This window comes from Pseudorca crassidens, chromosome 8 (assembly GCF_039906515.1).
Source record: "Pseudorca crassidens isolate mPseCra1 chromosome 8, mPseCra1.hap1, whole genome shotgun sequence".
NCBI classification, from domain to species: domain Eukaryota; kingdom Metazoa; phylum Chordata; class Mammalia; order Artiodactyla; family Delphinidae; genus Pseudorca; species Pseudorca crassidens.
In genome coordinates, this window is record NC_090303.1 from 19667562 (window position 1) to 19689745 (window position 22184).

The window sequence follows — 22184 nt, forward strand, 5'->3', positions numbered from 1 at the left end:
TCACTGGGTCTTAGTTGCGGCATTCATGTGGGATCTGGTTCCCTGACCAGGCATTGAACCCGGGCCCCCTGCGTTGGGAGCATAGAGTCTTATCCATTGCACCACCAGGGAAGTCCTAGGGAACATTTTTAAGAAAAATATTTATTTATTTATTTATTTATTTGCTGCTTTGGATCTTAGTTGCGGCATGCGGGATCTTCTGTTAAGGAACGAGGCTTCTCTCTAGTTGTGGTGCACGGGCTCCAGAGCGTGCAGGCTCATTAGTTGCAGCGGGTGTGTGGGCTCCGGAGTGGGCGGGCTCAGTAGTTGTGGTGCGTGGGCTCTCTGGCTGTGCTGCGCGGGCTCATTTGCCCTGTGTATGGGATCTTAGTTCCCCAACCAGGGATCCAACTGGCGTCCTCTGCATTGCAAGATGGATTCTTAACCATTGGACTACCAGGGAAGTCCCCAGGGAAAATTTGATAAAGAAATAATTTGGTGTGGGTGTTTTATACTAGTTTGAGATGGTATATCTAATTACATGTCTGCATGGCAGTCAGAAAGAAATGAAGAAATGGAGAATCATTAAGAAATTAAACTGATGTCTACTTTCTCTTGTGTCACATCTTCCTGGTGTGGTTTTATTATATTATGTCAAAGGTTGTGGCTCTCCAGAATATCAGTTATAAAAATCAAGTGTGTTTCAAAATGCCGTTAGCTTCACCTTGCCTGATGGGCATGTGTTGTTTCTTTGCTGTTCATCATTCATTTCATCATCTATGAAAAGAGCACCCTAATTTCATTTTGCAAAATCGTACAGTATTGAGAGTGTTAGTGGAAGTGCAGCTGGGGGGATCTTGCCTTAGCCAAGAGATAGGCACTGGATGCAGTCTAGACCTGGAGTTTCCTCCCTGGAATTTGCATCCTGTGCCCAGTGACTGGAGACCCTGTGAGGTTCCCTGTAACTTTCTAACAACTCTCCTTCCCCTTTTTTCTGAATGGAGTTGGTTATAACAAATTGATGTTTACCCCTTCTCTCAAATAGCATAGATAAAATCTGCAAAGGGCCCAGAATTGCTTTGAAAACTGATATATAAGTATGTACTTTTCATACATATTATCTTATCTGATTTTAACATGATATTTCTTTGTCTTCATTTCTTTGATTTTCCTACCAGTGGAGGGCTGTTTTGTGAGAATAAATCTGATCTACAAAAAAATGTCATCGGAAAAAAAAAATGTCATCTGAGAATGTCCAACCTTTTTTTTTTGCGATATGCAGACCTCTCGCTGTTGTGGCCTCTCCCGTTGTGGAGGACATGCTCCGCACGCGCAAGCTCAGTGGCCATGGCTCACGGGCCCAGCCCCTCTGCGGCATGTGGGATCTTCCTGGACCGGGGCACGAACCCATGTCCCCTGCATCAGCAGGCGGACTCTCAACCACTGCGTCACCAGGGAAGCCCTGTCCAACCCTTTTGAATAAATTTTCTTAGGTCTGTGTTTGGTGCTATAGACTTCTATGACTGACACAGTGAAGTAATTTTAACACTAGTAAGCCAGAGAGCAGGAAATGTTTTACATTCAAGAAAGCCTCTCATTTCCCATTTTTAAAAGACTTATTCCTTCATAGGTTGGAATAGTTTTAGTATGTTTAATTGCAGGGATGAACATCTCTGTCTCAGACTGAATACCAGGCAGAGGTTGTAGAAGTCCATGGTTCATCCTATGGAGGGAATGATGAAAACTGACATTTGTTGTCTTTCCTGTCTCTTGTCTTGGATGCAGATGGCCTTTCTGGATATTTAGAAGGAGATTGATTAGGACATGGCTAATCTTGTGATTGCCTGATGAGTTTTAGGCCAAGATATAGTTTGAGGAATTGCAGTCTTGGAAAGTGGATGAGGTTAGGTAGAAGTTGGTAAGCTTGTTAATTAAAATAGAAAGATGGCCAGTGCCAGCTTCCAGGGCATCCCTTTCAATGGCAGTTTAACATTTCTTGGGAAATTAAAGCAGAAGGCATTTGTTAGGCTTCGTTTACTATTTAACTTTACTTAGATTAGAAGTAAATTACTGTGCTTAAAGGATCTTGTTTTAAAAGATAGACTTGAAGCTTCCATTTTAGGAAGGAGTTCCATCATTGGTAGGAAACTGGTATTTAAAGTGTTAGTATTTAGTCTATTAAGATTATATAGTACAGTTTTAACTTTGTTCTTTTAGACATAACTATCTTTGTACTGTTCACAGTGTGAATGTTTATTCAATATTTTATAACACCTCCCAGAAAGTTTTAACTAACATCAAGGTGTTTTGTTTGTTTGATTTGTTTTATGGTTGGGAAATTAGTATTGAAAATATAACATGAGTTCTGAAAATATCTGTTATGCCCTTTTAAAGGAGGGCAGTGGTTGTGCTTTGCTTGTTTGCGGATCACAGTATCTGGAATTTCAAAGAAGTTTAGCAGGTGATCTCAGTAGAAACCCCCTGTGCTGTTAAAAATTGTTGATAAAAATTCATATCCTTTAATCACAGGAAAGCCACTGGAAAAACACTGTCATGGTTGTTTTCTTCATAGTTTATAATAGATTAGTAGCTATACATTAGATTGTGGGAAAATGTAGAGTAGGCTGGGATGGCTGGAGGTACATATGCCATTTATAGTGAAAGATAAAACTGCTCTCTATATGTTGTAGCTTGTATTTGAAATGTTCTTATTACTCTTTTCTTCAACTTATGTATCAGCAGTTCTCAAACATTTTTCTCTCAGGACCGCTTTATGCACTTAAAAATCATGGAGGACTACCAAATAGCTTTTGTTTATGTGGGTTATATCTTATCAATATTTACTATATTAGATTTATCAATATTTATTAGAAATTTAACTTAAGTTAAAAATTATTTGTAAGTAAATTTATTGTTATTTAAAATGATCACATTATGGTCACATAAATAACATATTTTTTAAATGAAAAATAACTTTTCCAAAACAAACATTTACTGAGAAAATGGCATTGCTTTACATTTTTTGTAAGATTCTTTAAATGTCTGACTTAACAGAAGACAGTTGGATTCACATATTTATTTCTTTGTTCTGTCTATTGTGATGTACTGTTTGCATTGAAGCAGGGGTCCCCAACCCCCGGGCTGAGGACTACTACCGGTCCTCGGCCTTTTAGGAACCTGGCGGCACAGCAGGAGGTGAGCGGCGGGGGAGTGAACAAAGCTGCATCTGCCGTTCCCCATCGCGCTCCCCATTGCTTGCATTACCTCCTGAACCATTGCTCACATTACCGACCGAACCATCCCCCTCCCCCCACCCCGTCCGTGGAAAAATTGTCTTCCATGAAGGCACCGTCTTTGGTGCCAAAAAGGTTGGGGACCGCTGCGTTGAAGTATATATGAAGGAAATCTGGCCTTGGATAGGTTTACTGTTAGGAGAACAGTGTTTTTATAGCCTTTTCACATAATTGTGGATATTTTTTATTACTCTACTAAAACTTGGCAAATGTTAGAAGAAAGGTTGGTAGAAGAAAGGTTGTATTGTGGAATCTGAACCCATATTGATGGACTTTAACATAACTGTTGCTTTAAAATCTGTTGATTTTCTTGCAATTTAAATGACTTTTCCCTCCATACATGATTATGTAATATCATTTGGAAAATATTAGCTTACCGAGTTATGCAGATCTTCCAAATGTTGACACATACAGTAATCAAAATTAACACTTGTTAACATCTTATCAGAAAGTGTTTAATTATTGAGACCGGTCACACTTAGGGTGGCAGGTATAAATTTTATAGATTTCTAGTATTCTCTTGCAACCTTAAATTTTATCATCAGCAACAAATACTTTCATCTGTTTTTCTTTAATTGATAGGTTCTCTTCACTCATTTTTAAGAAAATGTCTGCCATATACCCAAGTCTGAGTAAGCATAATTTGTATATTTGTTCTTTCAAGTAAAAATGATGTTTCATGAAAAAAGTGGCTCGTTCAGCTCACAACTCAGTTGTCCGAGTGCTTTTTCTTGAGAGAGGTATCATATTTTGGTGGGCAGCAGTAGTTTTTATGTGCATTTTGTTACACAGAATTTTTAAAGTATAAGCATGGAGATTAGTAAAAATAAATTTTACTTCCTCATTAAGGACCTTCTTAAGTGAAAAGCTCCCCCCCCCTTTTTTTTTAAGATAGTGGTGAAGTATACACTGACTGGTACAGGTAGGGATCATTGCTTTGATTCCTGCTAAGGCACCAGCACTTTTACCCACCATTATTATTGCACCATCAGTGGAAGAAAGCAAACAGTATTTTAGTAGTATTCTCAGGGGCCACAGAAGTCCTTGAAAATATACCATCTGAACATAATCAGCTTTGCTTCTTTCTAATTTGTGTATGTTTTATTTGGGCCCTGCTTTGAATGAACAGTGTCACTCAGCATTCAAGACTCAGTTATTACTGAATTTTTCTGGAAATCTCAGTTTGATGATATTTCTTCCTTCAGCATTTTGTTACAGTATTTAGAACAATGTGATGGTGTGAGCTTCTTGAAGATGAGAACTGTCTATTAATCTCATCATATTCTCCTATTCTTGATGCATAGTACCTAGATCACAGTACATGACCAGTAAATGCTTGTGGAATGAAGGAGGTGATTGAAACAGACATCTAACAACGCCAAACCTAGCCTGGGATCTTTACTAAAAGAAAAAATGGCCCTGTATACCTGTATTTAAAATTCCTGAGGGAATGTTTTTTGAGCACAGAACATTAAATATTATTTATAATGATGACCCAGAGTTATCATAAAAGATAAAATTATACTTATTGGTCTTTGTGTGAGAACAGGATTTCCATGACTAATTAATGCAAAAATGGATCAAAGGAGCAAGTTTGAATGTCTGTCTTTGTTGAAAACCCTTTGTAAAATAGGAAATAGGAATAGAAAGACCTTTCCTTAAAATCATTAAAAAAAAAAAAAAATCAGGGCTTCCCTGGTGGCGCAGTGGTTGAGAGTCCATCTGTCGATGCAGGGGATGCGGGTTCGTGCCCCGGTCCGAGAAGATCCCACATGCCTCGAAGTGGCTGGGCCCGTGAGCCATGGCCGCTGAGCCTGTGCGTCCGGAGCCTGTGCTCCGCAATGGGAGAGGCCACAACAGTGAGAGGCCCGCGTACCGCAAAAAAAAAAAAAAAAAAAATCAGTCTTAATGATAGTCTTGATCATGGTAAATGTTATGTATATTACCATTTCCATTAAAATCAGGAACTAGATTGGTTGACAGTTCTCCCTCATTGTTGCTTGGTGTTAATTCTGTAAATGTTGGTGCAGTCAGATATAAAAACTAAACAAAACGTATACAAATTAGAAGCAAAGGTTATTATTTTCAGATTACTATGTTGTCTACTTGAAATCTGAGAATAATATGTATTTTGAAAATTATAATCAATAAGAGTTAAAGTTAACTTCTAAACAAAAAAATCAGTAATTTAAAAGTATTTAAACAATAATGAAAACCTCTGTTTACAAAAGAATACCAAAATTATGATTTCTCTTTTGTAATTGACATTTAAGCAGGTAAATAATTTGGACAAGTTACATAATTAGAACATGAACAGTTAAGGTCAGTGCTTTTAACTTGTGACTCTTAGGTGAGACAGATTATTTAAAAATATCCTGTAACAATTTTCCCCAAATTTATTCAAAGATAAAGTTTCAAGTCAACTTTTATTTTTGCCTCATAATAATTTCAGATGAGTACTGTGTTTATCTTAAAGCATTTTCAGGTTTCAGTTGTAGGAATTACATTGAAAAGCATTTTCTTATTTCTTTTTTAAAGTTTTTTTTTTTTAGTTATGAGAAATTTGAAACTTAGAAGTTGAGCCAATAGCATATTAAATCCCCAGCACCTGTCACCTAAACTAAAAAATTATTAGTTTTGCTCCATTTCTTCTATTTTTTTCCCTTTTTGTGAATACGTTTTAAAGCATATATAGGATACATTATTTCACTTCTACATACTTCCATATGCATGACTGTTTCAGCATGGGCTGCCATAAGAAAATACCATAGACTGGGTGGCATGAACAACAGAAATTTATTTTCTCACAGTTCCAGAGGCTAGAAGTCTGAGATCATGTTGCCAGCAAGGTCGGGTTCTTGTGAGGGCCATCCTCCTGGTTTGCAGACAGCTTTCTGGCAGAGTTCTCACTTGGAGAGAGAGTAAATTAAATTCTCTGATATATCTTCTTATAAGGGCACTAATCCCATCATAAGGGCCCTACCCTCATAATGTCATCTAAACCTAATTACTTACCAAAGGCCCCATCTCCAAATACTATCACATTGTTGGTTTAAGACTTCAGTGTATGAATTTTGGGCTGGGGAGAGGGGATACAATTCAGTTCATAGCAGTGTCTACAAGATTTGTACATCTTCTTGTGCATAATCACAGTGCCATATTATATCCAACAGAATTAATAAAATTCTTTGTTGTCATCTAAAACCCAATCTATATACACATTTCCACAGGTACTTAGTCATTTTACAGTTGATTTGTTAGAATTGGGATCCAAAAATAAGTCCATGTGTTACATTTGTTTGTTATGCTTTTTAAAGCTGGGTAGCTAAAAGGGTGGTTTTAAAAAGCAGTGCAGTGGGACAACTGGCTTTTTCTTTCAACAATAATTGTGTAAAAAAAAAGTGAAGGAGAAAAAAAATAATAACAAAGAAAAAAAGGGAAGAAGGAGAGGGGAGGGACTGCTGTAGAGTAAAAGTAACTGAAAGTGCAAAATAAACAAATGTGGTATATGGATTTTTTTTTTTTGGATCCTTATTCTAACAACTCAGCGGTAAAAAGGTGGAAATATCCTAAATTCTTTAGCTCCAATATTCTAGAAAATAGGGGTGGGTAAACATTTGAATTTTAAAGAAAAAGAATTCCGAAAGTATTTTAATTAAATAAGATTTTTATAGTTCTCACAAATTACCATCGTATTTTAGTTTTAAAAGTCTTAACACATGAGGGCTTCCCTGGTGGCGCAGTGATTGAGAGTCCACCTGCCAATGCAGGGGACGCGGGTTCGTGCCTCGGTCCGGGAGGATCCCACATGCCGCGGAGCGGCTGGGCCCGTGAGCCATGGCTGCTGAGCCTGTGCGTCCGGAGCCTGTGCTCCGCAACGGGAGAGGCCACAACAGTGAGAGGCCCGCGTACCGCAAAAAAAAAAAAAAAAAAAAAAAAAAAAAAAGTCTTAACACATGAATGAAAATTTTATGTGAGGATATTGTTAGAACTCAAGATAGAATTAACTCATGATACAGCTTTAAAAACTTCTCCAAAGCTGAATTCATCACAGTAGTTTTATAAAAGTTTGCAAAGAACACTACTAAGATTTAAAAAAATTTTTTAAATTTATTTATTTGGCTGCATTGGGTCTTAGTTGCAGCACGTGGGATCTTTCGTTGCAGCATGCAGGATCTTTCGTTGTGGCAAGAGGGCTTCTCTAGTTGTGGCACGTGGGCTCAGTAGTTGTGGTGCATGGGCTTAGTTGCCCTGCAGCATGTGGGATCTTAGTTCCCCTACCAGCAATCAAACCTATGTCCCCTGCATTGGAAGGCAGATTCTTTCTTTTTTATTTATTTATTTTTTTTGCGATATGCGGGCCTCTCACTGTTGTGGCCTCTCCCGTTGTGGAGCACAGGCTCTGGACGCGCAGGCTCAGTGGCCGTGGCTCACGGGCCTAGCCGCTCCGCAGCATGTAGGATCTTCCCAGACTGGGGCACGAACCCGTGTCCCCTGCATCGGCAGGCGGACTCTCAACCACTGCGTGACCAAGGAAGCCCGGAAGGCAGATTCTTAACCACTGGACCACCAGGGAAGTCCCTGCTAAGATATTTTTGACTGTAGTGAATATTTGAGGTGAAATAACATTATTGAAATATGATTTTAACCAGTAGATGGCAACAAATCAATATCTGAATGTAGTTTTAAGAAAATTGCAGGAGAAAAAGTATAAGTCATCAACAAGGTACATTAGATTTTTTTCCACAAATAAACGTTTTGTGCTTATGTCTTTAATATATGCTTGCTTGCTTGCTTATTTATTTATTTATTTATTGCTGCATTGGGTCTTAGTTGCTGCGTGCGGGCTTCTCTAGCTGTGGTGAGCGGGGGCTACTCTTTGTTGCGGTGAGCAGGCTTCTCATTGTGGTGACTTATCTTGTTGCGAAGCACAGGCTCTAGGTGCGCGGGCTTCAATAGTTGTGGCACATGGGCTCAGTAGTTGTGGCTGATGGTCTCTAGAGCGCAGGCTCAGTAGTTGTGGCACATGGGCTAGTTGCTCTGTGGCATGTGGGATCTTCCCGGACCAGGGATCGAACCGTGTCCCCTGCATTAACAGGTGGAATTTTCTTTTCTTCTTTTTTTTGCAGTACGCGGGCCTCTCACCGCCGTGGCCTCTCCCGTTGCGGAGCACAGGCTCTGGACGTGCAGGCTCAGCGGCCATGGCTTACGGGCCCAGCCGCTCCGCGGCATGTGGGATCTTCCCAGGCCTGGGCACGAACCTGTGTCCCCTGCATCGGCAGGCGGACTCTCAACCACTGCACCACCAGGGAAGCCCCCAATATTTGCTTTTTAATTAGAAAAATTAATATAGATTTTCTTTTTATGTGATATGCATTGTTTATTTTAAAGCTGTGATTGATTTTTGATAGTTGGATGATTAGTTTATAGTTGTATTTAGAAACTGAGCATTACTGCAGTTATTTGGTTTATTAGTTGGTAGAAGCTAGTAATCAGTGGTGATTTGGGGAATTATTTATTTATTTATTTTTTAAAGTATAATTTCCATTTTATTGTCTTTCCAGGGGACAGTATTTCTTTAGTCTTTAAGAACTTAGCTCCTTAGCTTTGGTGGAGGTCGTGGGACAGCACCAGCAGGTCTAAATCGGGGTGGAGGTGTTCGGTCCTTCCGGGCTTCCCGAGAACGATGCTTGACTACCTTGCTGTGAATGGCCCAACTCACGCAGTAATGCACTTTCACATACAGCTTGGGAAGCACATAGGCGTCAAAAACACTCGCTTCGGAAATGTCCCTGACGGCTGCGGCCTCTACGATGTTCCGAATGACGAACTTCTTAATGGCCTTATCCTTGGGCATGCAACGGGTATAGTTGGTACAGCGAATAGGCTGCACATGGCCGCGGCCCTTTTTGGCACGACCATTGTTCCTTATTTTCTTGGTCATCTTGGAAGCGAGGAGGTGGAAGAGTGGGAATTATTTTTATTTGCCTTGCTTTATTAGAAGTTTAATAATCATCTAGTTAGTAAGTAATGTTATTTAACTTAATAAAAATAAGTTTATACTTTTTAAGAAAACAAACTGTAGAACTGTGTGATAGAAAAAATTGGGAAAAATCTCTGTTTATCAGTATGGGTTATATTTCCATGATTATTGTAATGCTGTGTAAATGCTGTAGATCTGTTGGTATTTTTATCAGCTATACACACAGCATTGCATCAGAAAGTTTGATACCTGACACAAAAGTGTAGCACCTTTGTGAAGTTTTCCAACAGCTCAGTACTATATATTGTTGATGGATATGTGTATATTCTCTCTCTGTTTCTCTGTCTCTTATAAAACTTTATGAAAATGGACTGGCAGGGTTACATCAGAAAGTTACTGCTGATTGGAAGTAGCAGAAGAAAATGGGACTTGAGTTTGTTTTAAAGGGTTAATTTAGCTATTTTTTGTAATATTAGCAGTTGTTAATTCTGAAAAGCCGTAATGAATCTTTGTTAACAATACTTTTTGTTCTTTTCTGTATCTTTTGAATTAAAATAGACACAACTGAACATAAATAATCCTGAGCAGAGCAGCTAGTGATTACAAAATGTTAATTATTTGTGACTTCAAGTTAAAAAATTTAACAATATATACATTTTGCATTTTGTCCATATATACAAACTAAATGTCATTATTTATTACTTGATAAAGTAAACATTTTAGGTATTATTTAATCTATACTCATCTTTCTGATGTAAACTTAATGCATCACAATTCATATAGTTACATATTTGTAGGCCTTTTGGTGGTTTCTTATTTTTTATTTTATAAACGTCCCTTCGGCAGATACCTTTTGTGCAGTTAGTTCTGAGAGGAGGAAGAGTTAATTTTTGGTAAATAAGAGTCTATTGAGTCTAAAGGTAAGAGCAATGCTATAGTTTCTATTATTTATTTTTAGATTGTCTTTATTTTTATCGGGTTTTTCTTTTTTAATTGAACTTTGGGAGTTCCCCGGCGGTCCAGTGGTTAAGACTTTGCCTTCCAATGTCGGGGAGGGGGCAGGGCAGGGGGTTGTGAGTTCAATCCCTGGTCGGGTAGCTGGGATCCTACCTGCGTCATGGCCAAAAAAACCCCCCAAAAACATTAAAAAAAAGCAGCAATATTGTAACAAAAATTCAATAAAAGACTTTAAGAAGTCTTTAAAAATTCAATAGAAGACTTTTTTTTAATCTTTACAAAAATAAAATTGCAGTTTAGTTGATGTACAATGTTCTGTTAATTTCTGCTGTCCAGCAAAGTTATTCACTTACATATGTATACATCCTTTTTATTTGTTTATTTAAAATTTATTTTTATTTATTTGTTTATTTTTGGCTGTGTTGGGTCTTTGTTGCTGTGTGTGGGCTTCTCATTGCGGTAGCATCTCTTGTTGCAGAGCATGGGCTCTAGGCGCCCAGGCTTCAGGAGTCGTGGCTTGCAGGCGCAGTAGTTGTGGCTCACAGGCTCTGGAGCACAGGCTCAGTAGTTGTGGCGCATGGGCTTAGTTGCTCTGTGGCACGTGGGATCTTCCCAGACCAGGGCTCGAACGCGTGTCCCCTGCATTGGCAGGTGGATTCTTAACCACTGCGCCACCAGGGAAGCCCTATACATCCTTTTTAAAATATTCTTTTCCTTTACAGTTGATCATAGGATGTTGAATGTAATTCTCTGTGTTATAAGTAGGTCCTTGTTTATCCATTCTGTACATAAAAGCTTACATTTAGATTGTCTTTAAAAAGAGCAAACTAATGTACAGTTCTGTTGATAGTATGTATGTACTTCCCCTTCCTCCTCCCTGGCAACTTTTGGCTTCATGTTTGATTTAGTTTTGTTAGGTGGATAAACGTAGGTGGCTGTGAAGAACGTACTTTTCCCATGTAATGATGTATTGTGTAGGAATACGTGTGCTTCTTAGTACTTTAAAATACCATCTTTCATCACTTGCCCTTGTTTCATTTTCTTATTCACGGTGGCCCTGGACTCTTGGCTGCCTGTGGCCTTGTGCTGCTGTTTTCCCTACTCTTCATTTGGCTGGTTTCTTGTTCTTCCTTAAGCCATCGGCTTTGATGTTGTGCCTCAGAGAATTTTTTCATGACCATCCCATCTACAGTGCCTCCTCGGTTGTGTTCTCTTGGAGCAGTGTGTCTTTTCCTCTTTAGTGCTTACAGGAAGTTTCCATTGCCTTTTGTGCTTTTTGCTCATCTCCCTACTAGACTTTAGCTCTGTGAGATCAGGGGCCTTGTGTGCTCTATTCAAACATTCTGAAAATTCAGGGCCTACATCAGTGCTTAGAATGTTATGTGCATTTTAAATAGTTGTTGAACTCTAAATTTAAAGACTTAAGTTTTACATGTCAGAACTCATTTAACTTTCTTCTGTTCGTTCTGTAGTAATGAATTTTTCTCTCCAAAGCTAGAGTATGCTTTCTGGATCAAGATTTTGTTTTCTTGGATTGGAAGAATCAATATTGTGAAAATGACTGTACTACCCAAAGATATCTATAGATTCAGTACAATCCCTATCAAACTACCAATGGCATTCTTCACAGAATTAGAACAAAAAATTTTACAATTCGTATGGAAACACAAAAGACCCCGAATAGCCAAAGCAATCTTGAGAAAGAAAAACGGAGTTGGAGGAATCAAGCTCCCTGACTTCAAACTATACCATAAAGCGACAGTAATCAGGACAGTGTGGTACTGGCACAAAAACAGAAAGATAGATCAATGGTACAGGATAGAATGCCCAGAGATAAACCCACACACATATGGGCACTTAATTTATGACAGAGGAGGCAAGAACGTACGATGGAGAAAAGGCAGCCTCTTTAGTAAGTGGTGCTGGGAAAACTGGACAGCTACATGTAAAAGAATGAAATTGGAACACTACCCAACACCATACACAAAAATAAACTCCAAATGGATTAAAGACTTAAATGTAAGACCAGATAGTATAAAACTCTTAGAGGAAAACATAGGAAGAACACTCTTTGACATAAACCACAGCAAGATCTTTTGTGACCCACCTCCTAGAGTAATGGAAATAAAAACAAAAATAAACAAATGGGACTTAATTAAACTTAAAAGCTTTTGCACAGCAAAGGAAACAGTAAACAAGACAAAAAGACAACCCTCAGAATGGGAGAAAATATTTGCAAATAAAACAACAGACAAAGGATTCATCTCCAAAATATACGAAAATATATGGAGCTCAATATCAAAACAAACAATCCAGTTAAAAAATGGGCAGAAGACCTAGACATTTCACCAAGACACACAGATGGCCAAGAGGCACATGAAAAGATGCTCAACATCACTAATTATTAGAGAAATGCAAATCAAAACTACAATGAGGTTATCACCTCATGCTGTTCAGAATGGCCATCATCAAAAAATCTAGAAACAATAAATACTGGAAAGGGTATGGTGAAAAGGGAACCCCTCCTGCACTGTTGGTGGGAATGTAAATTGAACAACTATGGAGAAACAGTATGGAGGTTCCTTAAAAAACTAAAAATAGAACTACCATAAGACTCAGCAATCCCACTACTGGGCATATACCCTGAGAAAACCATAATTCAGAAAGAGACATGTAGCACAGTGTTCACTGCAGCACTATTTACAATAGCCAGGACATGGAAACAACCTAAGTGTCCATCGACAGACGAATGGATAAAGAAGATGTGTCACATATATACGATGGAACATTACTCAGCCATAAAAAGAAATGAAATTGAGTTAACTTGTAGTGAGGTGGATGGACCTAGAGTCTGTCATACAGAGTGAAGTCAGAAAGAGAAAAACAAATACTGTATGTTAATGCGTATATATGGAATCTAAAAAAAAAATTGTCATGATGTACTTAGTGGCAGGGAGGAATAAAGAAGTACACATAGAAAATGGACTTGAGGACATGGGGTGGGAGGGCGAAGCTGGGGCGAAGTAAGAGTAGCATTGACATATATATACTACTGAATGTAAAATAGTTGGCTGGTGGGAAGCAGCAGCATAGCACAGGGCTGGGTGCTTTGTGATGACCTGGAAGGGTGGGCTAGGGAGGATGGGAGGGAGGCTCAAGAGGGAGGGTATATGGGAACATGTGTATGCATATGGCTGATTCTCTTTGTTGTGCAACGGAAACTAACAAAGTATTGTGAAGCAGTTATACTCCAGTGAAGATGTATTTAAAAAAAAGGTTTTGGGGCTTCCCTGGTGGCGCAGTGGTTGAGAGTCTGCCTGCCGATGCAGGGGACACGGGTTCGTGCCCCGGTCCGGGAAGATCCCACATGCCGCGGAGCGGCTGGGCCCGTGAGCCATGGCCTGCGCGTCCGGAGCCTGTGCTCCACAACGGGAGAGGCCACAACAGTGAGAGGCCCGCGTACCGCAAACAAAATAAAACAAAACAAAATTAAGTGCAAAAAAAAAGGTTTTGTTTTTACGGATTATTCTTTATATTTAACTTTTTGACACATCTGAAATTTATTGTGTAATATCATGTGAAGTATGATCCAAAGTAATTGTGTAATATCCGTTTGCCTTAAACTACATTTATTGTGCATTTCTTATTGTTATTTGTGGTTACTAAGGATTTAAAGTGTAAATCTGTAGAGATACTGTTTTAGTCCATTGATTAACGTCTTTTCTGTTGAAACCAGAAAAATCTAGTTTTGGGGTTTTTTTTGTTAATGCATGAAGTTTTGCTATTTTTTTAGCTTTTCAAATCTATTTGTATTTTAAGAAGAGATTTCTTGTAAGGTGAGTGAATAAATTAGATGACTAACAGGCGGTATGACATGGTGAAATATATAAAGATTCAGGCAGTGTGGGAGTAAAGAAAACTTTGGAGGGGGTGGTTGAAACTGGGAAGCAGCCCGTTCTGTGATCAGTATCATGTAAGCTCATATCTGAGCTTGGGGCCCTGTGTCATCCTTTGTTGTTGTTGCTGTTAATACCTTTTACTGCTGGACTGCAGGTTAATTTAAAGCTCCCCACTCCTCACACCCAATCCCCTATATGATCCCAGCCCATTTTGTATGATGTTGTGGTTTATGACTGGAATGAGCCAGGGGTAGATAGAGTCATTTGTGTGGCTCCTTTGGAAAGTCAGGCAATCTGTATTTCTGGTATCTTCTAGAAGAAACTTGTATGTTTGAGAGTTCCTTAAATTCGCTCATTCAAATTTAGTGCCTCTGTCTTCCATTCATTCAGCAAGTATTGGGCACCTAGTATAAATGGGCATTGCTGAACACCAGGGATACAGTAATGAACAAGCAGATGTGGGCCTCTTCCTCTAGCATTTTGTAATCTAGTGGGGGAGTCAGATATATAACAGACAATTATACATGTCAGAATGAATGCAGAGTGATGGGAGAAGCATCAGGTGTGATGGGAAAAACTTTACCCGGATTTGGCAGGGAAAAGGAACATTTCTTGAAGGTCAGGATGCTGGGGAGGGATGAAAAATCAGGAGACTGTGGCAGTGGTTGACAAACTTTTTCTGTGAAGTACCAGATAGTACTTTTGGTTTTTCTGGCCACATCTCTGTTGCAACTACTTAACCCTGTGATTGTAGTGCAAAAGCAGCCATGGACAGTAAATAAATGAATGAGTGTGGTGGTGTTAGAATCAGGCTTTATTTATGGACACTGAAGTTTGCATTACATATAATTTTCAGGTGTCATGAAATATTATTCTTTTGATTTTTTTTTTCCTCCTGCAACCATTTAAAAATATAAAAACCATTTTTAGCTTACATATAAGAAAAGCAGGTGGTGGGCTGTAGTTTCCTGAGTCCTAGGATATGGTGCTAAAAATCCCATTATCAACTCTTCATAAAAATGAAGCTGTTGTGTAATAGACCTGTAGTCAGTGCATGTATTATGCTTTTAGTAAGACACACATTTGTAGGTAGGGTTGAAAATTATAGTATTTCTGCACCTCTAGCTGTTCTTTTGAAATATTCCCGTAATTCTGGAAGGTGAAAGTAAAGGATGTTGGGGATTATGAGGGTGTACACGCAGAGGGGCTTGCCTGGTGCAATTAATAGTAAACTTGGAGGGCTCAAATTCTAGTCGTGATCTTGTCAATCATTGGCTCTTCAGTGTTGGGCAGATCATTGCACTTTTCTGTGCCTCGTTTGTGAAAGAGAGAAAATAAACAACATAGATACTGCTCAGTATTACTGCAAATAATAGTATACTTCAAAGCACCATGCAGTGTCAACATTAATATCTTAAAATTACACAGCCATTTCTGGCATCTTCACATATAACATTTAGATGTAAGATGGCATTATGATTGATTACTTCGTGTCACCAAGATGTGTTCTTGAAGAATTCAGGCATCATGCAGATGTTCAGGTATTGTTCTAGGTATGGGGATACACAATAAACAGAAATTGTTCTGTTCTTGTGGGTTATAAATAAATAGATATATCATACCAGTCATAAGTGCTTTATTGAAAATAAAGGCAAGGGGATAGGTAGGGAGTGTGGGGATGGTGGATGAGGAGGGAACTGGGAGAAAACCTCTAGAAATGAGGTGTGAACCAAGACCTTGAAAATTTGGGGAGTGGAGGAGCTTTCAAGGAGAACATACAGTGCAAAGATCCTGAGGTAAGAAAGGGTTTAGTGTACTTGAAAACAGAATAAAGGCCAGCACGCATATATGAGACCAAGTGATGTAAGGAGGTAGGGGACAGATTTATAGGACCTAGTAGACCATGGAGTTGAGTTTGGATTTTATTCTGAGAAAGATTAAAAGGCTCTTGGAAGATTTTGAGCAAAGGATTGAAATAACCAAAGTCCATTTAAAAGTGATAAATCTTTTCTCCTTCCTCCTCGACAATTATGACCTAAAGCCATTATGTGATGCATAACAAGGTGGATACTCACAGTGTGAGGAGGGGGTGTGGGGAGCTGTTGGCCCCGAGCAGCTTATTTGGACCCAGGTGGGATGAGAAGGGTGGCCTGGGACAGAGTGTCCATGTTGTGAGGGCCTGGAAGAGTCAGAGCCCAAGCAGGGTGGAGAGGGGATCTCTTTGACCTGGTGGCCTGGTGCGGGATGCTGCAGCTCAGTCAGTTAGGTGAGTGTGCCAAGGGGGGAGCAGACTGCATGGGGAGTCGCCCGTTGTCTCCACCATGTGTAGGGGGTGGTGCAGGTGGAGTGTGAGGATTGAGCCATAGTAATCTGTCAGGCTCAATTTTCTGATCTTGATCATTTTCTTGTAGTTATCTAGACCATCCTTGTTTTTAGCATTTGAAGATGATGGAACATCATGTTGGCAGCTAACTCTCAGGTGGTTTGGGGAAAACAAACATTTCTTTGTACTGCACTTTACTGTAATTCTGTTGTTTCAAAACTGAGAAAAAGAAAACCCAACAATGTCCCTCTGGCCACTGTATGGGGAATGGACTGTAGAGTGGCAGGAGTGAAAGTATGAAGACCAGGGAGGAGGCTGCTGCAGTCTGGTCTGGGCGGGTTGTGATGATGGAGTGGGCAGGTGGTCTTAGTGGAGGAGGTGAGAATTGTCAGATTGCAGGTTTATTCTGAAGGTGGAGCTGACTGGATTTGCTGATGAGGTATGAGATAAGAGTCAAGATAGTTTCTTAGTTTTTTTAAGGCTTGAGGAAGTAGGGAAAGATGATGCCATTAAATAATGTATGAATTCATTTAAAAAATAATAGGGTTTGTGAAAAGAACTGGTTTCTTGTCTTAGCTCACCCATTGAGATGGTGTGTGAACTTAACTTCTGCCTTGACATTTGTGGGTAGCATGGTATAGAATGTTTACCGTGGGCCCAGTAGGCTACTTTAGCCATGGGAGGTCTTGATTTCAACAAGGCATATGATCTTCTCTCATGAAACTTTGCTGAAGAGCTAGATGTGGTTTATATAATAGAACACCTGTTCTCCAAAATTAGTAATTAATGAATTAAGTACTAACTTCCAAAGAGCTTGTTAGTGGTGAGGTGAAATACTTTGGAACTATTTTGTTAAATATTTTTATCATTGACTTGGATGAAGACCTAGATAACCTGATTATTAAATTAGTATACGTAGGGATCTTGAGAGCTGCCCTTTTGGAGAGGATACAGTTGGGATTCATAAAAGTCTTGCTTGAATGAAACCACCACCGAGTAATTATTACTGATGAATACCTTCAGTTAACTTCCTGAGGTACCTACTTCAGTGTACATGGTAGCCTTTACAATAGGCATAATGGGATTACAGGATATTAAATGGTAATAGATGGGAAAACTCAAGGCATGATGCCTGATCCACACACCTGTTAAACGTCAGTAACATTCCTCCCCAGTCCAAGGGGGTGTAACAGCCTTGCTTTTCATACTGTACATTCATTAGTTTTTCGGTTACGAATCATTTAGTCAGAGTGCTTTTAAGGAAAGACAGTTTGAATCCTTTCAAAAATTTGTTTCTATTGTGCATACTTGAGTTGGCTTTCTTGAGAAAAGCTTTCTTAGGTGAAATTTTCAGCCAGTTAGCTTGGCTCCACTATGGAAAGGTGTGAGTGAAGTGATGTGTCCTCAAATCACTACTGTAGTATAAAGATATAGATATATAATACTACGCATAATATAGAGGTATTTTCACCACTTGGAAATTAATGTACTATTATTCTATTTTGTTCTTCTTAAAATATTCACTCTAAAGGCAAGAAACACTGTTCCCCTCCGTTGTATTAGTGTGTAGCATCTTGTACACTTTGGTGCTCAGTAAGTTACATAGTAAGTAAATGAGAAGAAGGACTTCATTGTTCTTAACATTCTGAACAGTGCCAGTAATGTTTTGTTTGCCTCAAAGATCAGCCCTTTCAAAAAGTAATAGACTGCCTGCAATGTCTCAAATATGAGATATGGGCAGTTCTGCCTTGTGGTTTGAAGTTGAGAAGTTAGGAGGAAGTCCTTTGCTGCCTGCAGTTTCTAATGTTTTGCTGGTAATGCAGACTTGAACAGTTGTCACTGCCTGCGCTCACAGAGGCTTCACCTTCGTTTGTTTTTGAATTTTATTAAGGAAGTTTTAGTGTATACTTTTCTCTAGTGTTTCTCTAGTGTTTTCCCTGGCATAAAATTTCAATCTTTGTGTAAATGTACATTCTTACTATTTCTTTTCATAGGTCTTTTTGACTGAGTTTTTTTCTCCAGCTGCATCCATGCTATGCGCCAGGGTCTCCGAAGGCGTTGAGAGGAGACCACGGAGCTGGGGAAAGCATTCCTGGCTGAGGTGGAGATATGTGACTAACAAGTGAGATATCTGTGCAAACTTTAGAAAAATTGAGGTGAACATCACAAAACATTAAAGTAACCATTTTAAGGTGAACCGTGGCAGTTGGTACATTCACAGTGTTGTGCAGCCACCAGTTCTTTCTAGTTCCCAAACGTCTCATCAACCTCAAGAGAAATCCTGTATGCATTAAGCAGGTGCTCCCACCCCTCACCCGCCGCCGCCCAACCCATGGCTGCCGCTCGTCTGCATTTTGTCTCTCTGGGTCTACCTATTCTGGATGTTTTATATGGTAGAATCATAAAATATGCGACCATCTGTGTCTGGCTGCTTTCACGTTGCTTAATGTTTCTGAGCGTTGTCCCATTGTAGCATGAATCAGTACTTTATTCCTTTTTATTACTGAATAATATTCCATTATTTGTATATGCCAGAGTTTATCCATTCATCCATTGATGTATATTTGGGTTGTTTCCACCTTTTGGCTGTTATGAATAGTGCTGCTATGAACATATGTATATGTATTTGAGTACCAGTTTTCACTTCTTTGGGTTATATACCTAAGAGTGGAACTGCTGGGGTCCTGTTGTAATTCTGTGTTTAATTTTTTGAGGAATCACAAACTTTTCCCCAGAGGCTGTGCCATTTGGTATTCCTCCCAGCAATGTGTGAGGGTTTTCTCTACACATTTACCAACACTTGTTGGTTTCCTTTTCCTTTTTCTTTTTTTTTTTTAATTTATAGCCATCTTTGTGGGTATGAAGTGATACCTCATTGTGGTTTTTATTTGCAGTCTCTTAATGATTAATGATGTTGAGCATCTTTTCCTGTGCTTGTTGATCACTTGTACTTCTTGGGAGAAATGTCTCTTCAAGTCCTTTACCCAGTTTTTAACTGGATTGTCTTTTGGTGGTTGTGTTTGTTATATATTCTAGGTATCAGACCCTTATCACATATGAGGTTTGTTAATATTTTCTTTTCTGTATGTTGTCTTCCACTTTTTTGATAATTTCCTTTGATGCAGAAAAGTTTTAAATTTTGATAAAGTCCAGTTGATCTATTTTTCCTTTCTGGAACATGCTTTTGTTTTTATAATCTCAGAATCTGTTGCCAGAATCAAGGTCCTGAGTGTCTACCCTGCCCCCCCCCACCACGTTTTCTTCTATGAGTTTTATGGTTTTAATTCTTATATTTAGGTTGTTGATCCATTTTGTGTTAATTTATGTTTATGGTGTAAGGTTGGAGTCCAGCTTAAGTTTTTTTGGAATGTGTATATCCAGTTGCCCAGGTACCATTTATTGAAGAGACTTCTTTCTCCATTGAATGGGCTTGGGTGCAAACTTTTACTTCTGTGTGTATGTGTATAGGCTTATCTAGAATTTACTTCCAACTAGGAGCTGTATGTGAGAAGGTTTTGGGGAGGGGGACAGTCTCATTTTGGGTGATAAATGGGGATTTCTCACTTGAAAGTAAAATTAGCTTTAGGGACTTCCCTACTTCCCTGGTGGCGCAGTGCTTAAGATTCCGCCTGCCGGGGCTTCCCTGGTGGCACAGTGGTTGAGAGTCCGCCTGCCGATGCAGGGGACACGGGTTTGTGCCCCTGTCCGGGAGGATCCCACATGTCGCGGAGCAGCTAGGCCCGTGAGCCATGGCCGCCGAGCCTGCGCGTCTGGAGCCTGTGCTCAGCAACGGGAGAGGCCACAACAGTGAGAGGCCCTCGTACCGCAAAAAAAAAAAAAGAATCCGACTGCCAATGCAGGGGACACGTGTTCGATCCCTGGTCTGGGAAGATCCCACATGATGCGGAGCAACTAAGCCTGTGTGCCACAACTACTGAGCCTGCGCTCTAGAGCCCATGCTCTGCAACAAGAGAAGCCACCACAATGAGAAGCCCGCACACCGCAACGAAGAGTAACCCCCGCTCCCCGCAACTAGAGAAAGCCCGTGTGCAGCAACGAAGACCCAACACAGCCAAAAATATAAATAAATAAATAAATAAATTAAAAAATTAGCTTTAACTATAACTATTTTAAATTAGATAGTTAAATTAGTTCTGACTTTATTTTGACCATTGAGTCCTCTTATAAGCTCTATTTAGTATGCCTTTTGTAGATGAGTAATGTGGAAGTGGGCTTACTGGCTCCCTTTTCTGAAAACTTATAGTTTATTCTGTAATTTATTCTCAGGGTAATTAATGTGCTTTTTAAAGTGAGAAACAGTAAAGAAATTATACTGATACATTTGCTTTATGTTTTGTTTAACAAACATTTTGCATATGTAGCTCCTCCATTTTTGTCTTCCAAATAATTAAGTTCGCAAAATTTTTGTGTTGGCGGAATTTAAGGAATTAAGGAGAGAGGTGCTGAGCAAAATACGAATATTGGCTTAAAAGGTTTATTCTTGTACCTTGTTAGGGATGTGTGTGGGTGTTTGTGTGATTGTGAGAGAGAGTGAATGTGTGTGTGTGTGTGTGTTTTAAAGCATAGATGTTGCTTTACTCTTTTGAAAAATAATTTGTCTTAAACAGCAAAATCAAGCAGCAGACAACATTGCAAATAAAAAAATATATAACTATGTAAAGATTTGATGAACTGGATTACTAGAAAAAGACGTTGATTATTTGGGGGGAAAAAACTGGAAAAAGTGTAAAAAGCAGCTTATGTTTCTCCCCTTCTTGGATTAAATTTGAGTGCATATTGAGGGACTTTCCTGGTGGTCCAGTGGTTAAGACTCCATGCTTCCACTCCAGAGCGCACGGGTTCCATCCCTCGTCAGGGAACTAAGATCCTACATGCCTCGTGGCGTGGGGGGTGGTGGTGGGGGGGGGGAGTGCATGTTGAAAGTCAAAACCAAAGCTTGTTAAAGTTAATCATTAATATGTTTCTTAAAAAGTTTCTAAGAATGTAGAAAAGACAGAAGGTAATTTTAAACCTTAATAATATTGCTAATGAATATTAAAAATTTTTCATAAAGCCACAAATACCTGGAGGCTGTTGTACTTAAATCCCTGTATTCTGAGTGCCTAGTGTTTAATAGTAGGTAATTCTATTTTGATTGTAACTCTTTGCTATATTGAAAAGGACGTTTGCAGTGATGAAAAATTTTGTCTTAGATTCACATGTGTAGAATTTTTAAATAATATATTAGTTGCATTTTCCCAGAAATTAGAGATATGTAAAGGTGATACTGTGAACATTTTTCTTGACTGTGGCATTCAGTCAGTTTTGAAATACTGTGAATTAGTCTTTTATATATGACACATTTCATTTTCACTCTTTTGGATTTGTGTTTTATTTTAGTTGAGATTTGACTCCTGGTCTACTTGAAAATATTGCCTGGGTTTTGTTTTAAAACATGAATTTGACTCATGCATGTAAATTAATCTTTTATAAATTGGCTAGCAATCGTTTGATTTGTGACTCTCTTTGGAGTACAGTAGTTAAAAACTGGACATGTGAAATACTGATACCTCACAGCTGTCCAGTGCCAGGATTTTATACCAAGGTCTAGTGGCAGAGCCTGAAGGACATTATCCTTGAGCCCAGAAATTGCATGCATTCTGTAGTGCTCGAGTTCTGTTTTCTAGAGTCAGAGCTTTACTTACGTTCTCAAAAGAGATGGGGAAGCATATCTCCAATAAAAAGGTTCA

The 22184-nt window shown here is 39.1% G+C and overlaps 1 protein-coding gene and 1 pseudogene across 10 annotated transcripts in view; one reads left to right on the forward strand and one right to left on the reverse strand.

The window, feature by feature from the left end:
• SRPK2 (SRSF protein kinase 2) overlaps positions 1-22184 on the forward strand; it is a 227473-nt gene that overhangs the window by 33976 nt on the left and 171313 nt on the right. The window lies entirely within an intron of this gene.
• LOC137228888 (small ribosomal subunit protein eS26 pseudogene) lies at positions 8851-9234 on the reverse strand (annotated as a pseudogene).